At 38.0% G+C, this 22,546-nt stretch overlaps 1 protein-coding gene across 7 annotated transcripts in view; it reads right to left on the bottom strand.

Moving 5' to 3' along the window:
* The window catches only part of htr2cl1 (5-hydroxytryptamine (serotonin) receptor 2C, G protein-coupled-like 1), a 740,469-nt gene that overhangs the window by 324,419 nt on the left and 393,504 nt on the right, over positions 1–22,546 (bottom strand). For all 7 annotated transcript variants that reach the window (XM_039766482.1, XM_039766488.1, XM_039766486.1 and 4 more), the window contains one exon: positions 9,628–9,707. The gene's annotated coding sequence lies outside the window, so the exon portion shown is untranslated. The remainder of the gene's footprint in view (positions 1–9,627; positions 9,708–22,546) is intronic.

Here is a 22,546-nt window from a genome sequence, read left to right as displayed (position 1 = left end):
TAATGTAAAGAGACAAATTATATCCTCTAAGTTTCTTGAAGTCCACAGTCAGCTGCTTTGTTTTGCCAATTATAACAGAATACTATTGTGTTACAGGCACAAGTTATTCTCTAGCTGGGGTTTATTTTCCTTTTTGTTCTTGTGACTGAAATATTTTTAATGTTTTGATGTATTTTTGGTAATACAACTGTTATGTTTATTTATTGTTTAGTATTTATGTCCTTTATCTTTAAATATTCTGCCATTGCTTCTGTTTTGTGAGTGGAACCCCAGGAGGTGGGGCCACTCTGAAGTCGTTGCTGCGAGTCCTTCCTTTGCCCTTTTAAAGAGGTCGGACAGAGGGTTCCAGCAGTAGATCACTGAGTGTTGTTAGAAGATGTAAGCACTTCTTTTGATTTTTCTGGTGCTTGTGGATTTCTGCCTCTGTTCTTGGACTCTGATTTCTGGATTGTGCATTGCGCCTAGTTTGCTCTGGATTACCCTTTTAGGAAAAACCTTTTTGGCTTCTGTTTTTTTTTTTTTTTGCTTTTTTCTGAATTAAGCATTCATTTATAAAGATTTTTTATTTTTTGGGTGTCTAGACATGCCATAAATTTCTTATAGGACATTTTGTACAGTATATTTTGAGACTATTAAGAAGTATTTTGGAACTTTTAAAGATGGTTACCTATTTTGGATCTGGGCAGGCTCCTTAAACCTACTACCTAACTTTAGTTGGGACTGTAGATGTACTGACACAGCACAAAACTGTAGAGATTTTAAATGAACAGGAACGGGAGATAAAATCTGGTCAATGAAAACTGGCAATGGTTAAAACCAGAAAAGAGAGATGATCCAACATCGAGTAGATAAAAAAAAAAAAAAATCAGTTTCAAAACAAAGCAGGACACACCAACACAGGAATCCTAACATCAAATGATCTGGAGTAGAATGTGCCAATCTTCATGTTGGCTCTCCAAAGCAACTTTTAAACAAATTTATATTGCAATAAGACATTATTAATTGTTACTTTTTAAATATTTCAAAAGGCAAGAAATACTTGAGAAAATCATAGAACTGAATATTCCATGTACAACATATACTTAGATCTCATAGGGAAGGCAAAAAATTAAACAAAAGAGCTCATTATAACAGTAGAATTGTTCTGTCCTTTGCTCAGATGCACAATTTCACAAACACCTTTCATCACTAATACCTTTAACAGTGTATTCCTGTCGACCTTTCTTTTTATATGGAAATTATGTACTATAAATATGTTTGAGAGAATGAAAAAATTAAACAATGCACACAAAATCCATCCACTTTTTTTTACTAATCCTACCTAATCAAATATGGGGGTTTATCACAGGAAGCCTAAGTCAGCAGCTTCAGATAAAAGGCAGGGACCAACCCAGGCAATCAGGACAAATTCACACACACCAACAACACCTCTTTAAAGTCACCATTTACAGTAGCAGAAGAATCAGAGAAGACACAGGAGAAGGTACAGATGTCTGTAGCTGAGCTCAAATGGAACAGCCCTGCAATTAGAAGTGCGATGAGTCACTCAAGTCAATGGAGTTCCACTTTGCCTCAGCTGGCTAAGACAGATGTTTTCTGCCCCTGTGAATGGTGTAGAAATAAGTTTGTGGACAAAATTTAAATTCAGTCTTCTTCTGTGCAGTAACACTGCCAACTTTTGACTTTGTTCATGACTTTGTTAAACAATGAATTTAAAGTTTAATCAGGAATTCCACTGTTAATGTTTTACTGTTTTTTAGATTTGCTTAGATTTGGGGACTTGTGTTTCAAAGATGAATGTACATACATTATACATAATACAAAAATCTGCATAACCTGTCTCCAGATTATGTAGAGTAGTTTATCATCTGTTTAACAACACATATATCACCAGATTAAAAAAGACCTTTTGTGTCAAGTGAAAATATCGCAAGGTGTAAAGCACATGACTGACACACAACTAAAGTGCCCCCTAATTTAACCTTATTATATTTCTGAGCTCTCTCACCTGCCCAAACATTACAAGGAGGTTATACTAAACCTGACTCAGTGTGTAAAGTTCCTTGGATTTTTGATTTATGGCCCTTTTCTAGTTGCCTAAATCCGCTGTTAATCACCTGACTCACATCAGTCATGACCACTATGATCATATTTATCCTAATAGCATCCATCCATCCATTTTCTAACCCGCTGAATCCGAATACAGGGTCACGGGGGTCTGCCGGAGCCAATCCCAGCCAACACAGGGCACAAGGCAGGAACCAATCCTGGGCAGGGTGCCAACCCACCGCAGCCTAATAGTATGAACACATTAAAAATGGATTCATACTGTCTTTATTATCTATGGAATGGAACATGTTTACTAAACCAGAGCAAGCATTCTTATTAAATGTATTAACAGTAATGTAGTCCCAGTAACACTTTGGCATCAGGACTTTAATGGCTGGCTATAGTGCATCAAAATAAAGCCTTTAGCCTTTTTACACTAATGACTAATAGATGTGCTATGGCTAACTCACTTCTAAAGTGTCACTGGTTCCCTATAAGTCTTAGTAGATCTAAACAATTTGCCAATTAAGGCCTTGTTACACAGCGGTAACTGACTAATAGCTTCAGCTAAATGCAACGTCACAATCAACAACATTTCTAGCAATTTTTAGTTGTGGACTTCATGTGCATATTTTTGGCAAGTCGGAGGCAGTCAGTGGTGTTCTCTTGTGAAGGTCAGTGTTGTAGTCTGATATACCCTGCGATGCACTTCAGCTAGCCCATGTCTTGCACCGACAAAATTAAACAGGTTTGATTTTGTCTTTAGTTGTAGGGGTGAGCTTTGTGAGTATGAGCGCTGACAACCAATCAATGCTCATCCAGAAGTACAATGCGTATAATGCAGCAACAAGGAATACGTACTGTGGGTGTTTTGGACCTTACAAACAGAAAAGAAGTTTGTCCGACTGATGTCTCATGTTTTATGCACCAGAAAGAAGGACAGAAAGGAAAAAAGAAAAAGGCAGAGATTGTGGCTGAACTCGACATACCTGTTAACCTTTTGTACAGTGACGGTCTGTAGGCAGTATGTTATTGGCTGCCACAGAAAGGGTTGAGCACGAATGTGCTCACTAAGTCTGACATGCCCAGTGACTTTGAGTCACGTAAACTGGCATGGTCTGGCAATGAAATCTAAACATATCCTATGACTAGTAGTCTTGTAGCACCTATGTTTTCCCTTGACACTACCTTCATTTTGCCATTTTTGGCTACAGCTCCTCTACTTTCACAATGACTAGTATTGAAATACATTGACTAACATCAATTTTCAAACCTACCTACCGTATATACTTGCATTTAAGTTCTCCCGCAGATAAGTCGGGGCTTAATTTTACCATATAATTTTTATAATGTCGTTGTATAAGTTGAATGTTGAAAGCTCACGCAATTGGTCCAAGAGATTACGATATGCTAATGCCCACCTGAGAGAGTAACCACAGAGCACACTGCCTTTTTTATTGATGTATTGTGCCAGCATGACCACTGTAATACCTGACCTATTCCGAAGCGACATTGGCACTGTTTTGTGTTTTTTTGTATCTCACACCCTCATACAATGGAGTGTTTGATCAGAAGAAAATATGAAGCTGGTGTTAAATTAAAAGTCATTGAAGTGGCAAAAGAAATTGGTAATTGTGCTGCTGCAACAAAATTCGATGTGTCTGAGAAACTGGTTCGAGATTGGAGGAAGCAAGAAGATATAAAAAAAAAAAAAACATTAAGTGTTGTATTTTTGAACTGGTGTATAAGTCTGGGTCTAAATTTATGATTGAGTTTTCAGGTTTCAAGACCTGACTTAAACACGAGTATATACGGTAGTTCAATTCAGTGTGATATGGAGATGAAGACCCTCTTAGCAATATCAAAATGTTCAAAAGGTCAGAGTCAGTTAAATGGCTTCCTGAATAAATGAGATTTAAGTAGCTTTTTAAAAGAATTAACCAAGTCTTTAGGGAGGTTGTTCCAAAGTTTGGGTGCAGTGGAGCTGAGGGCTGTGTCACACATTGAGCAAAGGTAAGTTTGAAGTACAACAAAAGTGCCACAGTGGACCTTAATTGGTGGAAACAAGCATGATGATGGAGGATGTTACTGATGTAGTCCAGTGGAAGGCCGTTTAACTCTTTGTAGGTTAGTAAAAGTAACAGAATTTTACATTCCATCCTATAGTCCCATGAGGCAGCCAGTGAAGATAGAAAAGAATGGCTGTTATGTGTTCGCCGTTGTGGGCCTGTGTAAGGACCCTTGCAGCAGAGTTTCAAACCAACTAACCAACTGGAGCTGTGAGTCACCTGCCAGGAGGGAGTTACAGTTGTCGATGCAGGATGTAATAAAGCATGAAGACGTTTTTCAAAATTAGAAAAGGAGAGGCATGAGTGAACATGGGATATGGTCCAGGAGTGCAAGTAAGAAAGTTTCTTCCTGTGCTTTATGTGGGTAGAAAAAAATAGAAGAAAAAATTGTGAAAATTTATCTAGGTATCTCATTACTCTTTGCAAAATGTAAATTTTTGTAAAGTAAGATTGTCCACATGCTATAACCTTCCACTTTGACCTATATGTAAATCTTCCTTTAAACTTAATTAAGTTTGGCTTTATTACCTTTATGATCAAGTTATTTACTGTCCATATCAAGGCACACCATTTAGGTTTGTAAACAGTCTCACCTTTTACAGGTGCAGGCCACGTTTTGTACTGTAAATAGAGAAATCAAAGTTCAGTACTGCCTTTTCACCTCTTGTGGGCTGGAATGGGTTAATCATCCCTAACATTCGCAGACTGTGATTTATATGTGCTCTTGGTATGAATCTCACCTTTGGATTGAAATATAGGATCTGCAATTCTCTTATCTAGACAAAGAGTGGGGTTATTTGTTTCAGGACCCAAACTAAAGCTCCTGCAGCCGTGAGGCAGTATTGCTAACAAGTGCAGATGCAAAGACTAAAATTGTTAAGTTGAACTTTAGTAGGGCTAATTTTGAGCAGATGCGACAATGTCTAAGTAGGATACACTGGGATAAGCTTTTAAATGTGGAGACAGTGGAGAAGCAGTGGAACAGGTTTAAAAATATTGTATATGTAATGCAGGACAGATACATATCTAAATTTAGAATTAATAGGAAAATAAAAAAAACTCCACAGTGGATTAATAAAGATTTAAAAAAGAAGTTACAAAGGAAAAAACTGCTGTATAAGGCATACTGTATAAGACTAATGACTGCAAAGTGAATTGTAGAGCGTATGAGAACATGAGGGCAACCCATAAGAAGGATATCAGAGAGGCTAAAAGACAGTTGGAGAGGAATGTAGCAGATAAGGCGAAAAAAGACCCTAGGAGATTCTTTCAGTATTTTAGTAGTAAAAGAACAGTTAAGGAGGAGGTTAAGTGCATCAGGAATAGTAAAGGGGAATTAAATAATACAGACAGTGAAATAGCAGATGCCCTAAACTTACATTTTTTCTGAGGTATTTACAAGTGAGCAAGTGGATAATCTCCCAGAGGTAAACACAACTACTAAGGAGGTACTGAGGGATTTGGAAATTGTAGAGGGAGAAGTGCTGCTCAGATTAAATAAGATGAAATCAAACAAATCACCAGGCCCAGATAATATTTATCCTCGTGTTCTTAAGGAGGCTAGTGAGTACATATATAAACCCTTGACACATATTTTTAGGAAGTCACTGTGCACTGGAGAGATTCCAAAGGACTGGAAAATGGCAAATATCATCCCATTATATAAAAAGGGTGACAGGGCAGATCCAAGCAACTATAGGCCAGTAAGCTTAACACACATCACAGGAAAATACTGGAAGGAATTATTAAGGATAAGATTGAGCAACACATGGCAAGGAGAGGAGTTATTCTGAACAGTCAGCATGGGTTCAGAAGAGGGAGGTCGTGTTTTACTAACATGCTGGAATTCTATGAGGTTGCAACAAAAGGATACGATCAAAGTGGAGCTTATGATATTATTTATCCTGACTTTCAGAAAGCATTTGATAAGGTGCCACATGAGAGGTTGGGCATCAAATTAAAAGAAGTGGGAGTTCAGGGTGATGTTTTTAGATGGGTGCAGAATTGGCTCAGACACAGGAAGCAGAGGGTGATGGTGCAGGAACCTCATCAGAACTGGCCGATGTTAAGAGTGGTGTTCCACAGGGGTCAGTGCTAGGGCCGCTGCTATTTTTAATATATATAAATGATTTAGATAGGAATATAAGTAACAAGCTGGTTAAGTTTGCAGATGATACCAAGATAGGTGGATTAGCAGATAATTTGGAATTTGTTATATCATTACAGAAGGACTTGGATAGCATACAGGCTTGGGCAGATTTGTGGCAGATGAAATTTAATGTCAGTAAATGTAAAGTATTACACATAGGAAGTAAAAATGTTAGGTTTGAATACACAATGGGCGGTCGGAAAATCGAGAGTACACCTTATGAGAAGGATTTAGGAGTCATAGTGGACTCTAAGCTATCAACTTCCAGACTGTTCAGAAGCCATTAAGAAGGCTAACAGAATGTTAGGTTATATAGCACGTTGTGTGGAGTACAAGTCCAAGGAGGTTATGCTCAACCTTTATAATTCACTGGTGAGGCCTCATCTTGAGTACTGTGTGCGGTTTTGGTCTCCAGGCTACAAAAAGGACATAGCAGCACTAGAAAAGGTCCAGAGAAGAGCGACTAGGCTGATTCCAGGTCTACAGGGGTTGAATTATGAGGAAAGATTAAAAGAGCTGAGCCTATACAGTTTAAGCAAAAGAAGATTAAGAGGTGACATGATTGAAGTGTTTAAAATTATGAAGGGAATTAGTACAGTGGATCGAGACTGTTATTTTAAAATGAGTTCATCAAGAACACGGGGACACAGTTGGAAACTTGTTAAGGGTAAATTTCACACAAACATTAGGAAGTTTTTTTACACAAAGAACAATAGACACTTGGAATAAGCTACCAAGTAGTGTGGTAGACAGTAAGACATTAGGGACTTTCAAAACTCGACTTGATGTTTTCTTGGAAGAAATAAGTGGATAGGACTGGTGAGCTTTGTTGGGCTGAATGGCCTGTTCTCGTCTAGAGTGTTCTAATGTTCATCATGTTGATCTATGCAGAAATTGAAGCATTTATATATTTCTGAGTAAATTAGAATAAAGTAGAACAGAGAAGTATGGTCTGAGACTCGTAACTGCTGCCTGCTTCTCTTATGCTTTTTCACCATATCACTGTGGCTACACCCTGTAGCAACAGTGGCTTGTACCTGGCCCAGGTTACCCTAGGACTGAGGCCTCTGACATAAGCATATTAATATTTTGCTAATTGCAAGAAGAATTTCTTTGTTGGATCTTTTATGACATATTTAGTAAATGTTAAGAGTGTGTTACTAGTATTGAAAGGGAATCACACAAAGCCTAGCATCATAACCATGAATATATGATTAAAGAAAACAAAGTTAATGATATTAATCAAAAACTGTGCTTGAAAAACAGTGTGGGATTTCACAGCCAAAAAAAGGTAACATGTAAACAGACCCAAATTAACAACAAGTTAATTGTAGTACATTAGCAAAAGGATATTTTGTAACCAGAATACACTAACAAAAGTGAATGCTAAAGGTTATTTTTAGGAAAAATCCTCAGTGTTGGACAAGCATTAAATCCTAATAACAAAGTCATGCATTGTACACTCCCTGCCATCTTGCCTAGCAACGGCTTAGAAACTATTAACAAAAATGGCAATTATTATAACAAAACCAGTAACAGTGCTCTGCACAATAACATGCAGTGAATACACTTGACTTGAGCATTCACAGTTTTCACCCTCTTTCTCTGTACGTTTAGCATTCATTTGCTCAGAGATGGATTCCTGATCAGCTATTCTTTTCTCCACCCGCTTCCTATCTTCTTTTGTCGGCATCTTTTCACGTTAAAACTGATTAAGTCAGTGTTTTTTTGTTGCAGTTACTTAGTATGTTTTCTTTCATTTTTCAATCTGCCTCAAGAATGACTTAAGATATGAAGAGGCAGAGGAAGTGACAGCGAAGGTGGTATAGATGAGAACGGTGCCCGTACGCATGCTCCGCACGGCCGCTGTGCTGGCGGCTGCCAAGAGTTGATTCTATAATGAAATAAAATTTAAATAAAAAGAGGAATAACCTTGGAGGTCAATTATCACCCCGAAAGCGGACAGTAGAGGTCACGTAATATATGTGTACCAAATTGCAGGTCAATAGTTCAAAAGGGTTACGAGATACAGGTGATTTAAAATCCTGGACAGACAAACGGACAGCCACGGTAGCGTATTATATAAGAAGAAAATATGGTGAAACAAGGGAACATAAATCAATTTCAGCATCATTAAAAATATCTAGACATAAAAAATAAGCAAGTGCAACCAATAGATACCTAGGTCTTTAAAAACCTGGAGACAATGTTTAAAATTTTACAGTGCCAGAAACAGTGAAAAGAAATTAAAATCGCAGGGCAGATAATGACAATATCAAGCTTATATTTATTTGCTGGGTATGGGTGGCAGACTCTGGTGTTACTGCTGGTCAGTTTTCAGAAACTCAGTTCAAGACACAGTATGTCTGACTGGCTAAATTATTAATAAAAGTCAGTGATTAATCCAATTATAGTGAATAGCATATACACATCAGGCACATGGACAATTCAGATAATTTTCCCAATTTTTAAATGACATTTCTATGTGTACCCAAAGCAATAAACATAGTACAAACAAATCAAAAATGAATACAAGAATTTAGTACAAGAAATGAATCATTTTTCACAAACTCATGAAGCAATATTCATATGTCTGAAGTAAAATGTATAGAAGTTTACTAAAACAAGTTTCAATAAAAAAATTATGCAAAATAATGCAGAAATGGCAAATGTTATATGCTGGCTAAAATTTAAATATCTCAGAAATGGATAATCAAAAAAGCAAGTTATGCTTAGTTAAATATTATCATCGCAAAATATATTATGTCAAAAATGTTACTTCATTTATTTGCAGTAACACATAAGACTTAAATGATTGATATATACATTTGTTTTTACTATTTAAACCTTTGTTCATTTTGATTATGCTTATGTTTTATGAAAACTGATAAAATTTAAAGAAAAACTTAAAAAGAGAATTTATAGTAATGTCAATCCAATAAGTCAGTGTTAAATATTAATCTACCTTTTGGCTGTGTTAGTAGAAAAATACACTCTAAAATATTACACAATATTATTTCTTTGATTTGATTTTGATATATTTTATTAATCCCTAAGAGGAAATTGCCTCATCACACGACTTAATAGAAATAATATTTAATTAATTAATTTCTCCATAAAATTGATAATATAATCCTGCAAGGTCCTGCTATTTTGCTTTGTTTGAAATAACACCACATACATTTCTAATAAAATTACATCTTGCCTGAAGAAGGGGCCTGAGTTGCCTCGAAAGCTTGCATACTGTAATCTTTTTAGTTAGCCAATAAAAGGTGTCATTTTGCTTGGCTTTTCTCTAAGAAATAAACATAAATTCAAAAAATTTGAAATAATGTAGAGAGTTAGAAATTCAAAACTTACCAAAAGGATTTTCTTTGCTAGATTGCTAAGTGTCATCATTTAGGAAATATGCCAACACTGCATGATTCACAGTGCATGACCTGCAACATTAAAAACAATATTAAAAAAGCTATTTTTTAACATGAAGATATGTGAGTATTAGGGTCTGTTACAGTATCCAACAATCTATAAGGTTTTATAACAACATAAACAGAATGTTTACAAAAAAACCCAATACATTCAGTCCACCTTGTTCCTTTCCTTTGTTTGAAACTACTTAATCTAAGTATTCAGGCTAGTGGTCCGTGTATGGGAAGGAAGACTACCACATTTAAGATTTGGCTCAGCTAATATTGCAAGAGTGGAAAATTAACAATCTTAAAATGGAGCATGTGATTTCTGATGGTGCTCATTTAAACATATGGAGCTGTAAGAAACATAAACAGCATAAACATTCCACATCACAGTTTTTAGCAGAACAACATCTTTGTGGCGGAATGGAAGCCACTAAAGAGAGTCGTGAACGCTGCTTCTAAAATCATTGATTGCCCCCTCCCCTTTATGGATTCACTCTGTTTTACCAGACTGAAATGTGGGGCCATTAAGATTTTATCGGACCCATCTCACCCCACCCACACTCTCTTTCTGTTTAGCAAATGACAGGTCAATGAAGACAAGGCCTACCAGATTTAATGAAGGTACTTGACAGTAAGATGAGTGCTGCATGAGTTAAACATATTCACCTTAAGAAATACTCCACCTAAATATGATAATGTTTTTATCTGTTACTAACCCTAAACCTAACCCTTACATGATTAGTTTTTTTTCTTTAAATTATGAATGCTTGATTCTTTTTTTTCAGCCAGCAGGCATATAATATGGAGATGTAAAGCAAACCAACAGATAACCATCTAACTTGATTTCAAGTGAATATGTTTATTCATTACACATCTATTTCTGTTATGGTCCGCTGCATTATTTCATTTTTTTCTAGGTTTTCCTTGTGCTTTAAATAAAAAATAAAAAAATTATAAATGTAACTATAAGCTTGAAGCCTAAGGTATTCATATGTAATGTTTATCTTTATAATGATGTTAATTTGATGTTAAGAATGAATTCTGTTCTCCCTGACTCCATGTTGTTTTTTTAAAGGGTCCCATCATTTTGTGATTATTTATTTCTTGCTTCTAAGGCTTTTATAGATAAGCTCATCTGGATGTGTTTGGCATGTGACATCGCTAGGTCAAAGTTATAAAGCTCATATACTTCTTGGTTGTCCAAGACTGTGAATAAGCTAAATGTTTATCTCGCGCTTACTTTGATGACTTCCTGGACTTTAACAACCATTCAGAATGTTTTCGTCTACATTTTAGAGTTTTGTTTTTACTTTATTCCTTTGATTGCTTGACTTTTTGCCCATTTTTTGATTACTGTTCATCTTCTGGTCTCTTACTTTAAAATCACTGCCATTTTTATATCATAGGCAGAACAGTTTCAAGAAAATAGCTGAACATAAAATAGGATGGCCTAAGAAACACCAGTCTGCTCTTATCCATAAAGCATTCTGATGGTTTTCTTAAAAAAACATCAACCCTATTGGAAATAACTGGTGTTACAGAAAAAAAGCACTAGCTGGCCATAGAAATAAATAACAGGTGTCATTACTTCATATTACCAGCAAGAATTGACTTCTCATAAAGAAATTGGCTCGAGTGAAATTGTGGGGTTGGGGTGTATTTGGCTCTCCAGGAACTCAGTTTGACACTCCAGAATTTGCTGGTCATCTCTTGGCTCACTTTGCATCTTATTATCATTTGGCTGCTAGTAAAAGGAAAGAATTAGTTTAATGTATTGAATCTTATAAAACATGTCAATTAAAATTAAGGCCAGCTATTTCCATTAGTAGCAGCACTTGGATTTTAATTAAGAAAATGTCAAATTAAATCTTGCAGCCACTGCAGCCCTACCTGCAGTAAGTCCACCCATCTCTGCTAGCATTTTCTCTATCTTGTTCTTTAAAAAGATATGTAACACACAGTTTATGTAGCAGACGAAAATGTAACTTTTGATCAAGTACTCAGTCCAAAGCTGTTCATCTCTAATATCCTAAGGCAGCGCCTGGCAGGTTCAGTCCTTAAGGACCCCCTGTGGCTGCAGGTTTTTATTCCAACCAATTTCACAATCAGTGTGCCATTCTTACTTTAAATCAATCTCATCTGTTGAATTATCAGGTCCAAAAATATTTATAAGAAATTAATAAATATTTGTATTTCTTGCCGTAGCTGTAACAGGTTACATTTCTTTTGCCATTTACTTTTAAATTTATCTCTTTTTCTATATATAAAAGTCAATGTATGTGTGTGTGTGTGTATGTATGTATGTATGTTCCAGCATCACTTCTGAGCGGCTGGAGCGATTTTCATTAAACTTAGTACACGTTTCCCATTGGTTGACTAAAAATACTGCAGAGTGAAATCAGCCCTAACCCACCCCCTTCTGGGTGGCGGGGGGCGGGATGGGGGGGGGCATTGGGTTAGGGTGATCTTGCGGTCAATGGCCTGTTCTGAGCATCAACTGGAGAATAACATACATACAAGACCGCAAGACAAGCACATTAGTGAGTCTTCATTGTCTGTTAATTTATTTTTATTTTTAAAGTTGTGTTTTATTTTTTAATTATATTTTTCTCAAACAATTAAAAAAAACACTTTATTTTCCTCTCAGGCAATGCCAGGTATTTCAGCTATGTTATCTAGTTGTAAATATATACTCAGCAAAAAAGAAATGTCCTCTGACTTTCAACTGTTTTTACTTTCAGTAAACTTAATGTGTAAATATTTGTATGAACACTAAAAGAGTCAACACCATAAGACATAAACTAAAAATGTTTCACAATGTGTCCCTGAATGAAGGGAGGCTCAAAATCAAAAGTACCAGTCAGTATCTGGTTTGGCCACCAGCTGCTTGAAGTACTGCAGTGCATCTCCTCCTCATGGACTGGACCAGATTTGTCAGTTCTTGCTGTGAGATGTTACCCCACTCTTCCACCAAGGCACCTGCAAGTTTCTGGACATTTCAGGGGGGAATGGCCCTAGCCATCGATCCAAATTAATCCCGCTCCAGGGTACAGGCCTCGGTGTAACGTTCATTCCTTCGACGATAAACACGAATCCGTCCATCACCCCTGGTGAGACAAAACCGTGACTCATCAGTGAAGAGCACTTTTTGCCACTCCTGTCTGGTCCAGCGAAGGTGGGTTTGTGCCCATAGACGGCGTTGTTGCTGGTGATGTCTGGTAAGGACCTGCCTTACAACAGGCCTACAAGCCCTCAGTCCAGTCTCTCTCAGCCTATTGCGGACAGTCTGAGCACTGATGGAGGAATTGTGTGTTCCTGGTGTGACTCGGGCAGTTGTTGTGGCCATCCTGTACCTGTCACGCAGGTGTGATATTCGGATGTACTGATCCTTGCAGGTGTTGTTACACGTGGTCTTCCACTGCGAGGATGATCAGCTGTCCTTCCTGTCTCCCTGTAGTGCTGTCTTAGGCGTCTCACAGTGCGGACATGGCAATTTATTGCCCTAGCCACATCAGCAGTCCTCATGCCTCTCTGCAGCATGCCTAATGCACGTTCACGCAGATGAGCAGGGATCCTGGGCATCTTTCTTTGGGTGTTTTTCACAGTCGGTAGACAAGTCTCTTTATTGTCCTGCGTTTTTAGAATTGTGACCTTAAATGCCTACTTTCTGTAAGCTGTTAAGGTCTTAACGACCATTCCACAGGTGCATGTTAATTAATTGATTATGGTTAATTGAACATGCATGGAAAACATTGTTTAAACCCTTTACAATGAAGATCTGTAAAGTTATTTGGGTTTTTAAAACATTATTGTTGAAATACACAGTCCTGAAAAAGGGACGTTTCTTTTTTTGCTGAGTATATATGCACAGCCCTCTCCCATTTACAGAACCTGTTATTGACTCCATTAATTGCAACATCACAATGCAACAACCCTGCTGTCTCCTCTTATGGCAGTAGGTTATGTACCAAAATAACATCTGGCGTAAATTCTAGCTTTCATTTTATCTAAATACCAATTATTCACAATGAGCACTGCAAACACCGGTGCAAACAACATCGAATGCTAAAGGATAGCAATGACTTCACTGCCATTTTAACTTTCTTTTGTCATTAAGAAACTTTTTTTTTTTTACAAATGATAAATGAATACGACTGTCAGTGAAGTTACTGCCAAACCTTCAGCATTCAACATATTCAGCAACTGGGTACAATTAAGGGAGCAAACTGTATAGCAAAGGGTGAATTAAAAACAAAATAGCAAAGTAAATGTAAGCATTCAATATTTTGGCAAAAACACAGACATTTCAGCATTTTGTAGAATAAGAGAATAAAAAAGATAGCTCGCTACACAATGTAATTAATTAAAATTAAGAATCATGCGCTGATTGAGAAATTGGTTGGAATAAAAACTCTGATATTGGGTCCTCCAGAACTGAATTCGGGAGCCACTGCCTTGTGGCATGTTCATGATGACCCCTGTTCAGGTAATTTTATCCTCAAAAGAGTACACAATAAACCTCAGTATTTGTGCATTTACCAACAGATCATACCAAACAATGGAATCTTAGGAAGCGTCTGACCTTTTAAAGCTAAGTGCAGCAGTTTAACAATTTCATCTTATTAGATTTGACAATATACAGATACTTGTAAACACGACTTATATAGTGTATTTACAGCAGTAAATGATGATTGCAAAACTCATTTGATAAGTAATATATTTTATAACATGTGATATCATAATAACTGCTCTCCAACCAGATATCATGTTTGAAATCTAGAAGCATTTAAACATTGTGAACCACTAGGGCGTGTACAGCTGCCCTAACCCGACACCGACAGGCAGAAACACAAGTGCCATACACAACACACTTTATTTTACATAAGGGAGATGCTTTTCTCGCTCCCCAGAGCACAGCACAGTATAACACACCACAATACAAATCTCAGTCCTTCTCCTGTTCAGTCCGTCTGGCTCCACTCCCCCTCTAGTAAGCTTTGTCCACCTCCTCCCAACTATGGCTCTTCGACTAATATTGAGGCAGCTCCTTTTATAGTGTGAGCTGGAGGGCTGATCGCACCCCAAGAAGATACAGACCCCCCTGGGAAAACCATAACCCTTGAAACACAGACTACCCTCACATTGCTCCTTACTTTCTCACTTGCGCTACAACGCGTAATACAAACCTCGCACGATACTCCGCTAACTTAAAAGCCTTGTGCAGCGCCTGTCAGTTTGTAATTGATTGTTTGCTTTTATCTCTCTCTCTCTCTCTCTGACATTCTCTGCTCCTAGCGGAACTGTCATCTGACTTGTCATAGAGCACGTTTAAGCTTTTGAAAAAGAAACAAATGTTTGTTTGCAGTGTTTGAATAAAATTCCTGTTTTCTACAACCATCTGTGTCTCTGTGCAAATCTGTGACCCAAGCGTGACAAGAGTACACCCGGAAGTGTTCCAAGTATTTCTTGACCTTCCTCCAGCTGCATTTCCGTGTGTAGCAGAAGTGGTTCCACTAAGGACTCAGCTGCACCTGCAGCACCCCCTTGCGGCTCCCTCGGAGCCCAATAGGGCTGCTCCAAACTACAACTCCTGACATACCCTGCGGGGATCTGTGGTGCTGAAGCAACCCAAGGGGGCTGCCTTCTAGTGTCTCGGGGAAGATAATAACTCCAATGTGGTCTCTCCCTCGGTCCTTCCACCTAGTCAGCGTTCCATCTGGGTAATGACCCTGGCCATCTGTCACAACATTGAAGAGAAAGGGCAACACCAAAACATCCATATGGAGGTGGATGGGAAAAGAAATTTAAAAAGACACTAAAATATGCACAGGTACAGCTTCTCTATACTAAAGTCAGTGAAAAGGATTAGTTTCAGCACTGCATTAGTTTCTAACTGATTAATCCCCTTATTTCCTATATCATTGCATAGAGCCTCAGTTACCATGTAAACATATTATGGCCACCACACTATCAACTCTTTCAAAGAATATACCACACACACATCTAAAAACTAATGCCTAAGATTAAGTTGTACAGATGTACCAGTTGTTAACTGAAGCCATACAGATCTACTCATACAGTAGATAGTTTTACCACCCTTCACCTCTACAGGACATATGACACAATAAATGTTCTCAGCTGATGCCACTTCAACACTCTTTTATATGCACAGCCCTCTCCCATTTACTGAACCTGTTATTGACATCATTTATTGCCACAATGGAACAACCAACGCTCTGCAGTCTCCTCTTATGGCAGTAGGTTACATACCAAAACATGTTCTGCTTTTAAATATTTGTAAAATGTTACTTCAAAAGAAAAAGGAAAGAAAAATATGTGGTTATTGTTTAACATTAACGGGAGCAAAAGAGAAGAAAAGAATGTTGAAAAGAATCCCAGCTGCCAGTTAAAACTCATATTGTAAGTTGCAAATCTGTGTTTGTGTAGGCTACGAAACCCTAAGCATGTACCAAGGGAGTCCAAGGACTGACCAGGTCATCTTCCTTAGAAGCGCTTCCTTTGCAGATAACACCACTTGTAGTGGTGCTAAGACAACGACCAGACTGTTCTGTCTGACTTTCTTGCAGACGATCACATCTTTTACTTCTGCACTACTCCACACTGCCAATCTTGTATGCTTACAGTGGTTGCTGCATCTCTTTCATCATGCTTTCAAACTTGTAATCTCTGTATTTTACGGCGTAATTCCTTCACTACATGGGACTCATTTTTTTAATCCACCTTAATGTCCACCTCAAAAGACAAACCCTGGTAACAGCGGTCTCTTAATTCTATACGAATATTTATGCATGCTGCTTCTCATTTGTTCATTTTCTAAGTCTTTGTGACATAACACCACTTTCAAGGCTTTATTATGGATCATCCTTGACTTGAACACATAAACCCTACAAGGTCTGAATGTTAGCCTTGTAATGTTGACTTTCCTATCAGGTGGGGAAGGTTGAACATGTGGTAGGTAAGAGATTCAAGTAGGGACAATGTATGCCACCCAGATCTAAGAGAAGACACCAAGTAAGAGTTAGAGACCTGTGAGTTAAACCAAAAAAAAGGAAATGACGTGGTAGCTGATAAAGTAGCAGTTGAAGAATTAGCTTGCAACACAGAAAGAGACTGATCGTCAGTATATGTTTAACAGAGTTCTGTTTGTGCTGGATTTTTGTTGTCTTTCTTAACACAACTTCCAAAGGCATAAGAGTGAGAGTAGTACAGGCACTTCAATTAAACAGTTTCCAATGAACAGCCTTGTCAAGGTCTTCAAACTCGTTATTGAAATCTGTGTGCTAACTCTTCTACTTTGTACCTTGGGTTGTATTTTGGAAAAAAAACATTCCTATGTTTTCAAAGAAGTCGTTCTCGGAGACCAGATGAAAATATAGAACAGTTCTTTATTTATATACAGGTATGCACAAATGTCTCTGTCCAAGAGTGAGCAATCAATAAAATGATTCATCTGCCGTTATGCATTTCTATTACATTACCTAAACTAATACGTCACATCATCTTACTCTTAATATGCATAATATGCAGAGCTTCATCCAATCAACGAGTATCACTTGTGTTTTCTGAGTCCTATTGATTCTCACATTAATCTGAATATTGTCTTGTAAATAGGGGTGATCCGCAGACTCTTCTATTGATTTTAGCACCACTTCATAGGAGGGGTATTTTGGTTTTCCTATTAGTTTATTCCGGTTTTCTAGATGGGTGTTTGTTACTCATCTACTTCGTTTTAACCTCAGCAACTATCTTGGTGGCTCCTCTAAGATGAGGCAAAAGTCTAACGTGCCTAGGCTTTAAACAACATTTAGTTAACCCTTTAGGTTACATTCAACTCATAACCTTATGTTTAATAATTCATTGTTACGACTTCATATAAGTATATACTTGTATTAAATTATACAATTATATGTTGGATTGATTAAAAATATTGATTAAAATTCTATAATTGCTACAATATTTTTACAGGTGCCTATAGAATAATTGTCACGCAGAATTTACAATAATGAGTGTTTGTTGGCCATAGGTTATCCTCCATATCTTTGACTTTGGCCCTTTCTCCAAAATACTTTGAGAACCACTGTCATTTATTACTAGACAGAAACAATTTAAATGTTATTACTTTTAAGTAATTGTTTAACGTTGGTAATAATTTTAAAGAGCCACACAGCAATACAGAATTTAATTCCATTTATTTTTCTATTGTACTATTGTAAGTTTTAGAGTGCATGCAAAATGTAACTAGAAGTGAATTGCTAAACTTTGCAACATACACTACACAAACACTTAAACTACATGAAGCACACAGTGAAACAGAGAAATTTCAATTTAATTTAAACAAACAACTCCTAGCCTAATAAAGTCCTTCAAAACTGAAATACAACAGTTGACAACAGAGGAGATGAAAATAAAATCCAATGGTCATCAAAAAGATAAAAAAAGTTTGTGTGATGTCCATAGTCAGTAATAACATACAAAGCCACAGTTCTGGTGACCTAGGCCCAGCTGGTCACCCATCCCCAACTTGTGCATTCTATGATATCATAACTACATAGCTTACTGTATAAAAAGACTGTATCAATGACCCCAAGGCTTCCAGTATTTCTGGGCTTAGAACAGTAGTCTTGGCAATGTAGAAGTGGCACCAAGTGCTACAACAAGATGTACAGAAGAGAACCAGAATTGAGGAGGGTGTTGATACAGAGCAAGATACAGCACAATTACATAGTGAATTTTGTATCTACTGTAAATGATCAGCTTGCCAGAATCTGAGTTTAACTTAATTACAGATAGAAGCTGCACTCGCATTGGAAACACACAATTTTGTCAGTGCAATTGGGCGGCCACCACCACAGGATTTTATGCCACATAATTGTACAGGGCACCATATAGAAAGTGGGATATATCCCCAGGACGCTAAAGTAGTTAGCCCATTGCTTAAATAGGTAGTGGATACTGTAGTGTGCTATAAGGAATCTGTAGTGAGCTCCCTGGAAAATAGTGCTTCTGGTGTGAAGAAAAATGAATTTGTTTCCAAAGTACAATCAGTAGCAGCAGAGAGCCCCATGTATGTTATGCATGACTCCCTGTTACACTTTACAGTGGGCAGATAACCAGGAGGTCACCTGGTATTTTAAGAGAAAGCTGTGATTTAAGATTACAGGAACCACTTGGGCCACTATGGGAATTTCAGGCCTGAAGGCGTGCTGCAGGACAATTATACCTCTGAAAGTGTTTATGGGATTATATCCTTGAAGTAGTTCCTGACCAGAGATTAAAAGACTCATACGGTCATCCCAGAATTTCACTCAGAGTCAGGAGGATTGTAGGTTGGAAAAGTTTGACTGATTGAAGGAAGAGAGCCCCAAGTTGTGAGGGGACAAGAAGTGCAAATTGTGTTAGTTTTGGGTGAGAAATTACACTAAGCACCAGAACTGTTATGCAGAGATCCAAAGCAGAAGCTAGAAAGGTAATAACTGACATACATTTAAAAAAGAAGGACGAAACAAGAACATAAAAAGTTTAATAAATAAGAAGACCAATCACACCCTCAGGGCCACACGGTGGCACAGTTGTAGCGCTGCTGCCTCGCAGTAAGGGGACCTGGGTTTGCTTCCTGGGTCCTCCCTTCGTGGAGTTTGCATGTTCTCCTTGTGTCTGCATGGGTTTCCTCCGGGTACTCCTGTTTCCTCCCACAGTCCAAAGACATGCAGGTTAGGTGCATTGGCGATCCTAAATTGTCTCTGGTGTGTGTGTGCACATGTGTGTGCCCTGTGGTGGGCTGGCGCCCTGCCCGGGATTTGTTCCTGCCTTGCGCCCTGTGTTGGCTGGGATTGGCTCCAGCAGACCCCTGAGACCCTGTAGTTAGGATATAGCGGGTTGGATAATGGATTGATAGATTGATTCACACCCTCTAGCTTGATTTGTTAGCTGCTAGCTACAGTAAGATGCTGCAGTATTACACACATACACTTTTTTAAAAGTTGTTATAAATTCCATTTAAAGTACATGATGCACTTGTTTTGTTCTAGACTTTTGTTCCCTGACCCAAGGATTGAAGTTGTGCTTCCTTGCTTCCACTTTGGATGCACTTCCAGGTAATTTCTACAGTTGTCCTGAGGTACATGATTCACTATTTAATTAAAAGAATTCCAATGGAGAAGGCACAATATGTAATAAACATGGTAGAAAGTAGATATTCAGTGATTCTTAAAGTTGCCTTTTTATTTGGTATAAGGTTTTATTGCTTTTATAACTTTTTAATAACTTGTTTCTTTTTTAGCTAATATTATTTTACATAACATAAAAACAGAGGTTTATGTCAGAAATGGAACAATTATTACCGCTTTATATTCTTAATAACTAACTGTTGTATACTGTGTGTTAATAGATAGTGAAAAGATTACAAAGAGAAGACCTTTTGACTAAACTGAATTGATGTTCATGTCTGTATTTTGTATCCTACGCTGTCTTTATAAATGTATACCAAAAGACTGAAAAGTGTTTAATCAATTCATTATTCCTCTATTTGTGCATCAATTCTTCTCTAAGGTCATCACAATTGTATCCAGGCCGCCATGGGCGATTCTGTAATAGAGAAACTGTATTCATGCCTCTAACTGTAATGTTTTTAAAACTGTCCTCAGGTTGTTTCACATCAGCACTTTTCACTAATGAAGAAGCTATCTCTGTACTCTACTGTAACTCAAATCAGTGACACTGAATAGAAATTATCTTAAAGTGAACAATCTATCCATTCATTCATTTGTAATACACCCCCATTATCAAACCTGCTTAAATCCAGTTCAGAAGCCCTGGGAGCTGGGCCTTATCCTGTAAGCAAGAAAGACCCCCAAACTAAAAGGGACACCAGGCCATTATAAGGTGCACACACTCACAAGTGGTCAATTCAGGAGAGTCAAATGAGACTAACTTGCACGTCTTTGGGATGTAAGAGAAAAAACTGAGGACCTAAAGAAAAACATGCAAATTTTACAGCTTAGAACACTTGGAGGTGTGAGGCAGCCATTTCACACGACCATGGGTAAACAGTGTATAGTATTCATATTTTCTGGATTTTTATAGCATTATACATTTGCTAAAAAAATGTATCAAATCAGTGATTACCTTCTACTAGTCTAATAATTTTAAATGTTCATGGGTAAACCAAGATTAATCCTGATGTGTCATGTTTTGAATGAGAAACAAACTTTACACTTTTAGGACCATGTCACATTTTACTGCTATTTGTAGACTGTGATAAAGAATAGAGAATCAAATAGTATTAAAATTTGTGCCCATGCAGGACATCACTCTAATTTAAAGCAGTAATACTTTTCACAGGATGAAGCTCTTTCATGAGAAGACTGAAAGTCAGTTTGCCTATGTGAAGAGCCATGAATTTGTGTGGAATGGTTAAAACTAATCTCAGTTAAGTTGCAGTTTTATTTGGGATTTGTGGAAGGCCTTAAGCCCACAGTTCCCACTTGTCAACAATTATAATGAATCACAGTCTTGTCAGTCACTTTATTTATAACACATTAAGTAATGCACTTGGACACATCACCAGTGATTGAGGTCATTAGCTATTTTGGGGCTTTCAACTTCAGACACCCTCACCCAGGCAACCCAGCCTGCAGTGATTAGTTCACTAATGTGAACTATGTGTCCACAAATTACCCCTTTTAATCCACAGCCAACCTCAAGGCTTTCTCTCCTGCCACTGTTTCCTTGATGGCCTTTCTTCTGTGTTCACCAATGAAGCTGAGGAGACTAAAGGCCTTGCACTGAGTCTGATCTACAAAGTCTTTACAGCTCACTCCTTATGCACACATTGTGCACACCACCCACATCTATGAAACTCCACAACCAAATCTGTTTACTTGGCTTTCTTCCTCTCACTGGCTTCCTCCATCTGTTCCTCCCAAGGAACCGTAAGTCCCAGCATGACCTCCTATCTTAATGTCTCAGACAGCAGCACAGTATCTGCTTTTAGAGTGGACCATATGATGTTCTTCTTCAGGAACTGGAGCTGTTTTTCCAGATAATGTTCATCTGCCAGACAACAGCTGTTAAAAGTACCCCTGCTGTTGCTACTCTTAATTGAGGCCTGGGCTTCTCTCATGCTCTGATCAAGGTGATGCCCTGCCTTGCTGGTTGTGTGTAGCTAGTCTGGGCTCAGGAGGCCTCGGCAATCACCTTCAGCACCTGGTCATAGTGCCAGCAATAGCATCTGTTGCCTAGTGTTTTAGGGCATTAACTGAGGATATGCTTGTGTGTTCCTCTCCTGTGGCTCAAGTGTAAGCTGATAAATTAACTATGCCTCAGCATGCTAAGTAGAACATTATATGCGGACTGGATGAGGAGATTAATGCTGAAAGATCCAGACTGCCCCAACTTGGACCAGGAGATTCTATAGTGTGTTGTCTGCTTCTATCTTGTCCAAGCTCCTTGCTGCCATATACCCACTTTTTGATTCTTTTGCAGTTATTCAACTGCACATCTCACTTCCTTTGAAACCAGTCAGCAGTTGTCCTTACCCTGGGCTTTTATCATAGCTGAGTACTGGGATTCTCTTTAACCCTGCTTGACCCTCTACCATTGACCCCACCAACACCCTGGGATGTAGCCGTGACTCTTCCTGGTACTCTGCATCCTGCACCCTCTATTTACTCCCATTCCTCACCTCGATGTCAATGTGGGAGACTTGGCTTTCTTACTCTCGCTGGCTTCCTCCATCAGTTCCTCCCAAAAAACCATGTATCCCAGCATGACCTCCTGTCTTGTTGTCTCAGAGAATAGCATGGCATCTGCTCTTAGAGTGGTCTCTATGATTTTCTTCAGGA

The sequence above is a fragment of the Polypterus senegalus genome, chromosome 10, assembly GCF_016835505.1.
Source record: "Polypterus senegalus isolate Bchr_013 chromosome 10, ASM1683550v1, whole genome shotgun sequence".
NCBI lineage: Eukaryota > Metazoa > Chordata > Cladistia > Polypteriformes > Polypteridae > Polypterus > Polypterus senegalus.
Note: the sequence above shows the minus strand (reverse complement) of the source record. Positions and strands in the feature narration are given on the sequence as shown.